This window comes from Equus przewalskii, chromosome 13 (genome assembly GCF_037783145.1).
Source record: "Equus przewalskii isolate Varuska chromosome 13, EquPr2, whole genome shotgun sequence".
Taxonomy (NCBI): domain Eukaryota; kingdom Metazoa; phylum Chordata; class Mammalia; order Perissodactyla; family Equidae; genus Equus; species Equus przewalskii.
The window spans coordinates 28,392,192-28,398,191 of NC_091843.1; the positions used below are offsets into that span (position 1 = coordinate 28,392,192).

The following is a 6,000-nucleotide window of genomic DNA, read 5'->3' on the forward strand; positions in this document are numbered from 1 at the left end:
TAAATACGTGAAGATTTTATTTTGCAGCACTAGGTTATTCCTAGGGTAAGCAAGTTCTGGAGACTCAGGCTGTAAAGCTCAAAGAAATATTAGTCTGACCAAATTATAGAATCCCAGAATGTTAAAAGTTGAAGAGGCCCCCAGAGACTATCTAGTCATACAGTCTTAATTTTTTGTGGGTTATGAACCTATCTGAGACTACGATGAAAGCTGCACATCATCTCTCCAAGAGAAAAACAAAACTACCCAGACTCATGCACATGGAATTACATATATTACAGATACAATTTCAGGGGCTTCACAGACCCATCAATGCTCATCCACAGTTCCCTGTCCAACACTGGCTCCTCAACCTTCATATGGACAAACAGAAGCAGAGAGGACAAGTCACCTGCCTAAGGGCACATATCAAGTGTCAGAGCTCAGGCTGGGATCCAGACTTCCTAGCCTACGCTATACACCCCATCATCAAGCCAGTCATCTGTACCTGGGCTGTCTCCCTGCATTCCAGAGTTATGCCCAGTGCCCGAGACGGGCTTCTGGATGCTGACAGAACTGCTGCTGACTGCACCCTCCTTCACAAATTAGGGTTTGTGGTCCATCTAATTTAGGCTCCCACACACTAGCCTGTAGCAGCCCTGGGGATCCTCCAGTCATCCTGTGACTCTGTTTAGCAGACCTTAGCCACAGGAAGCATCATTTTTGCCCTGGCAGCCCATACATTCTAAGTAACAAGCCTGAATTGTCTGTTAGTATTCTTTAAATCAGGGTCCTTCCACAACATAATTTCTCTTAGGCATGCTCTTCTTCCAACCTGCCAGTTCAAATCTCCTCCCATTCCAAACAAAACAACACTATCCTCTACTAATTCAATTCCTCCTGCTTGCTCTCAACTTTATCCTTATCTTTTCATCCTTAACCTTCATAGTTATCTCCACCTCTTGTAAGATAGCGCCAATATTTCCTCGCTTGCAAAATCACGTTATTTTCCCTTTAATCCTCTATTTCCACGATATAGGTTTTAACACATTGCCCACAATGCTGACAACTGCTGATACCTACAAAAATCGTATATAAATCCATTCCTTTACTCCCTAAATGTCACAACTAAAAATCTTCCTATACCTGTTCCATCCTGTCAACATCCTCCTCCATCCCTGACTTATTCTACCAATTACTCCCTTCCTAGGATCACACCAGGCCCTCCAGAGTATGTGTTTGTCTCTTATTAACACACTTTATAGGGCAGAGATGAACCAACTTTTCTTACAACTAACCAGAAACCTTAGGGACCTCTTATAAAATTTTCACAATTCTGAATCAATTTTTCATTCTATATCTAATTAATAACAATTCTCTGGAGAAACTCATTCTTTTCCTGATTATTATCTATTCACCCATCCATCCATTCCCTCACTCAATTATTTATTTACTGCCTACTAAGTGCTAGGCGGTGACAGTCTTTCTTCCCATAAGTTCACAGTCTCAGAGTGGAGACAGATTCCACCACCAGTTTCTTACAAGTCAGTCATTTCAACTACTAAAACCTAAATTACCTCTCACTACCCTCACCAAAAATAGCTCTCTTCCATTTAAAACTTCCCAATGTCCTCAATCATCCTAGGGTCAAGGGCTTCCCTGCCCTTCAGGTTTCTAATGCCTTTTTTTAGCTCCTATGGCTTCAGCTTGCTCATAACAAAGTAATCATGCATGTCACTTAACATGACCCCATTCCTCACATCACAGATGTTGTACATCTATGACAGGAGGACGGCCTCTCTTGCCTCAAGAAACGCCCACCACACCCACCAAGCTGTTCAGATAAATAAATAGGCAAAAAAACCTCCCAGAATTACAGTGCTGAAAGCATCTAGGAATCATCCAGTCCAACTCTTCATTTTCCAGATAAGGAAACGGAGGCCCAGAGAGGTAAGCTGGTTTGTCCAAAATTACAGAGCCAGAAAGTACCAGAGCTGAAGCAAGGATTCGGGTCTTCAACTCCAGTTCCAGTCCAATTTCATTTCACTCTATCGCTGTACCTTACTGAAATCTGGTTTTTCCTTTTTCTCCTATTCTATGCCTTAGTATCTTTGTTCCTAAAGTGTGTACCCCTAGGCACACAGTCATTTAAACAAACACACATAAAAAGGTCTATATTCTTTACCCAAAGGGTGCATTAGAATTACAGCATCACAAATTTTAGAGAGGGAGGGAGACTTAGGGATCACCTAAACCAGTAATTGTCAAAAAGAAACTTAAAAATTACAAGCACAGATTTTTCAGCCTATACAACTAGATACATAATACGTACCCTCCACATTCCACCTTTTCCCTCACCGAGAAAATCATGGCCTTATAGAGCCGTTATTTTATTCTTCAGTTGTGCTGGGAGGATGGGAAAGGGAATTAAGAACGAGTGACCTAATCCAGCTCCTTTATTTGACAGATGAGAAATCTTAAATCCAGAGAGAGGAAAGGATTTGCTCAAAGAGAACCAGCAAGCTGACAGCAGCTTTAGGATAAAAAACAAGGTCTATTTTTCACAGTGGGGTGTTTTACACGGCTGGTGTGGGTTTATATAACAAAGGCTTTGGGACGGAGCTTCCCACTGCACAGGAAGCACAAGAATCTTCCCAAGTGCCCAGCTGCCTGCCCTTGGCCGGCTTGGTGTCTGGAAAGGAACATGGTACACATCTCTTGTCAGTCAACTCCTGGCTATGCAGGATGCAGGGAAGACATGCTTTTCAGGTCTGTCTCTAAGGAAAGACTTTTTGTAAGGGAGTTTGGAATCAGATTTTCAGGGCGAGGGGCATCAGAGGCATCCAATACATTCATTTTACAGATACGCAAATTGTGGCATAGAGAGGGTAATGGACTTAGACAAGGTCACACAGTGCGTCGGTGAATGAGGAAAGACTAGAAAATGGGGCTCCTGATCCCAGGGCTGGCGGCCTCTCAAAGACGTAGTATTCACGGCGTCTTACTCAGGGACATCCCCTCAGTACGCTGACTACAGGCCTTCCTCAATTTACTGCCTTAAACACTGACTTACGTTAAAATCGTGGAATTCTTGAAGCCCGGAGTGGGATGGGGTCCCAGAAGGTACCCAGGCCAAACCCCCCATTGTGTTGAGGAAAGCGAGGCCCAGAAGGGGTTCTGTATACTGGAATCCGGGGCCAGGTTCAGACAGGGTGGCAAACCCCGCAACCAGGGCCTAAAAGGCCAAGAACCACAAGCCCAATCTCTCTCTCCCGGGAGCTCTAGGCCCGAAGAAGGCCCGAGATCCAGAGCCCAGGCGGTCGGGAGCCCCGAAGCCCCCATCCGGCCTCCTCCGCCCCGCCGCACGGCCCCCCGGCCCTCGGCCGCCGCCTCACCTACGCCGGCCCTCCGTCTGTTATTGTGGTTGAGAGGGAGGGAGAAACGCGACAGACACTTCCCACGGCCCCCACCGCCGAGCCGCTTCCGCTTCCGCCGCCGCTCGGGCATTTCCGGAGAGATATCTTCCGGGGCCGGGCCCGCACCCCGCGTCCATGTTGAGTGTGGGAAGGAGGCGTCGAGACACGGCAGCCATGTTAAGCGTGGCGTTTCGGGAAGGGCTGGGGCTGGGCTTGCTTTTACGTAACGGCGTCGCCGCGCCGGAAGTGCTGTGTTTGATCCAAGAGTTTGTGGTTTCGTGTTTGGCTCCGCTGATGCTCTTTGGCCTTGGATAAGCCTTGGGACCTCGAGTTTGTCATTTGCAAAGTGGCCCGGTTCCCATAGAGACGTTGTTGGAATTCACCCAGCTAAAAACAGAAAACTTTTTTTCTTTTTCTTTAGGTTGAGGGGTAGGGAGGGCAGTAAGATGATAATGTTAAATCAGCTCTTCTCTACATTTGGAACTCTGTGCAGGTAATTAACGTATTTTAACGTTTCCGAAGGGCTTTCACATCAGTGTCTCATGAAAAACTCCCTAGCACTCTGACATATGGGCAGGATTCAGCTTAATCGTTTTTGTTTTTGAGGGATGAAAACCATCTTCAGAGGTATGATTTGTTCAATGTCACACAGCTGGACTGAAACCCAGATCTTTTACCCTCCAGATCCTGCCTTCTTGCCCCTATAATACATTTAATTAAAATGGGCAAAATATCTGTGTTGAAATGATACAAATACCTCTTAGGAAACTTAGTGTGCATTGAAGCTACATAAGACACGATTTGACAAGACACGGGTGACTAGACGATTCTGCTGTACAAAGGACTGACGGTGGCTTGGGTTCCCCTGGTCCTTCATATTCTTTTCTTGATTGATATCAAACCTACTGGTTTTCCCTCCTTCTCTACTATGGTTTGGTGCCACAGGTTTCAGCTTGCCTTAGGCAGTCACAGTTCTAGCCATTTCATTCCATATGTCAAACCATATATCTTGATGTGGGGTTCTGAGAAGAAAATCAAAACAACGACAACAGCAACAAAACCTCATCATGTTTATGTACTATTCACCTTAATTGCAGCTTTCATATTACATTCTTCTTGTAAGGGAAGATAAATTCCTATTCCCATGTTACTTGCTTTTGTCAATTTCTTTCATATTTGAACTTAAATGAAGCAATTTCTTGGCTTTTTCTGTTTCTTAGATTGTTCTGAAGAAGAAATAGGAATTGTATAGGAAAGTCTAGCACTGGGCTTGGCATAGATAGAAGGCACGTGATAAGGTTTATTTCAGTGTAATTGGTTTGAATCTTTAATTGAATATATTCCTTCATTTGATTAGTATTCCTCCTTTGGTAAAAAGCACTAAGGTGGGGCTAGAAATACAAATAAGATATGTTTCCTACTTTAAGTTTAGAAAGAGAAGCAAAAACATTCCTACAAATCATTATAGTAAACGCTAAAGAGAGATTCTGAGCGCTATGAGCACCAGCTGTGTATAATGAGGCATAAAACTAGTTTAAACGTTTTTAGGTAGAATATATAAGGTGCGTCCCTTTATCTCCAAGATTTTTTTGTTCCCTGGTGATGTGGATTTTCATTAGGGTCCTGAGTTAGTGTTCCACACCCTCATACAGCATCATGAGGGGGGCTCTGAGCTCTACAGAGCTCTACAGAGAAATTTGCCCTACACTAAATGGCCCCAAACCACTGTGAGATCTTTTGAATTCTTAATCCCCACTTTTTAGTGAAATTTTTAAATACTTCTTACTTCTCATGCTCTCATAGGTTCTAGCACAAGCCTCTTTTCTCCCTTGAAACTTCTTAGGCCCTTGGATGACAGATAATCCCTTTTTTAGAAGGTCTGACGTTTAACAGAACAGGGTCTGCTTGAGGATTGGGGTTGGGGTTTGTTGGGTCACTTCTATGGCTATGGGGCCTGTGCACTGCACAAGTAGAGGGGCCGCCATGCACGTTGGTGTCATTACCCTTGGAGTTGAGTAATGTGGGAAGACTCAACTATGAATTTAACTACAGGGTTTTTGAAGAAAAAATCCTATTACAGCTGTTTTGAGTGAGAAACTGTGTATTTAGTGGTCAGCAATGTAGGCTTTAGAACCAGAAAGATCTGGTTCAAGTGTGAGTTCCTCCACGCACTGGCAGAAAGACTATGGGCAAGCACTTCAACTAAGCTTCAGGTTTGTCAAGGAAAAATGGGCATTATTATGGTACCTACATAACAAACTACTGAAGAATTTATTGGCTTAATATAACAATCTGTTGTGATCTGTCATCATTCTATGGGTTGATTGGACTCAGCTGGGCAGTTCTAGCTTGAGGTGTCTTGGGTATTTTCAGTCAGATGTCAGCTGAGACTGCAGTTAACTTCAGGCTCAAATGGATGTTAGGTTACTGGCAGTTTAGGCTGGAAGTCCTCTAGCTCCATCAAGATTGCCCGCACGCGGCCTCTCCCTCTGGTTTAGGTTTCTCACAGGAAAGTGCTTGGGTTCTGATAGGGAATACTCAGAGTTAGAGAGTGCAGAGAGCAAGCAGTTCCAAGCAGTAGAGGAGGAAGCTACGCGACAGGACT

At 44.3% G+C, this 6,000-nt stretch overlaps 1 protein-coding gene across 16 annotated transcripts in view; it reads right to left on the reverse strand.

The window, feature by feature from the left end:
* Positions 1 to 3,594, reverse strand: part of FBXO38 (F-box protein 38) — a 55,405-nt gene extending 51,811 nt beyond the window's left edge. For 3 of the 16 annotated variants that reach the window (XM_008523325.2, XM_008523324.2, XM_008523318.2), the window contains exon 1: positions 3,375 to 3,490. The gene's annotated coding sequence lies outside the window, so the exon portion shown is untranslated. Of the gene's footprint in view, positions 1 to 3,052 lie in introns of all 16 variants that reach the window. The other 13 variants (XM_070569241.1, XM_070569235.1, XM_008523319.2 and 10 more) reach the window with 9 other exon arrangements.
* Between the last annotated feature and the right edge of the window lie 2,406 nt (positions 3,595 to 6,000).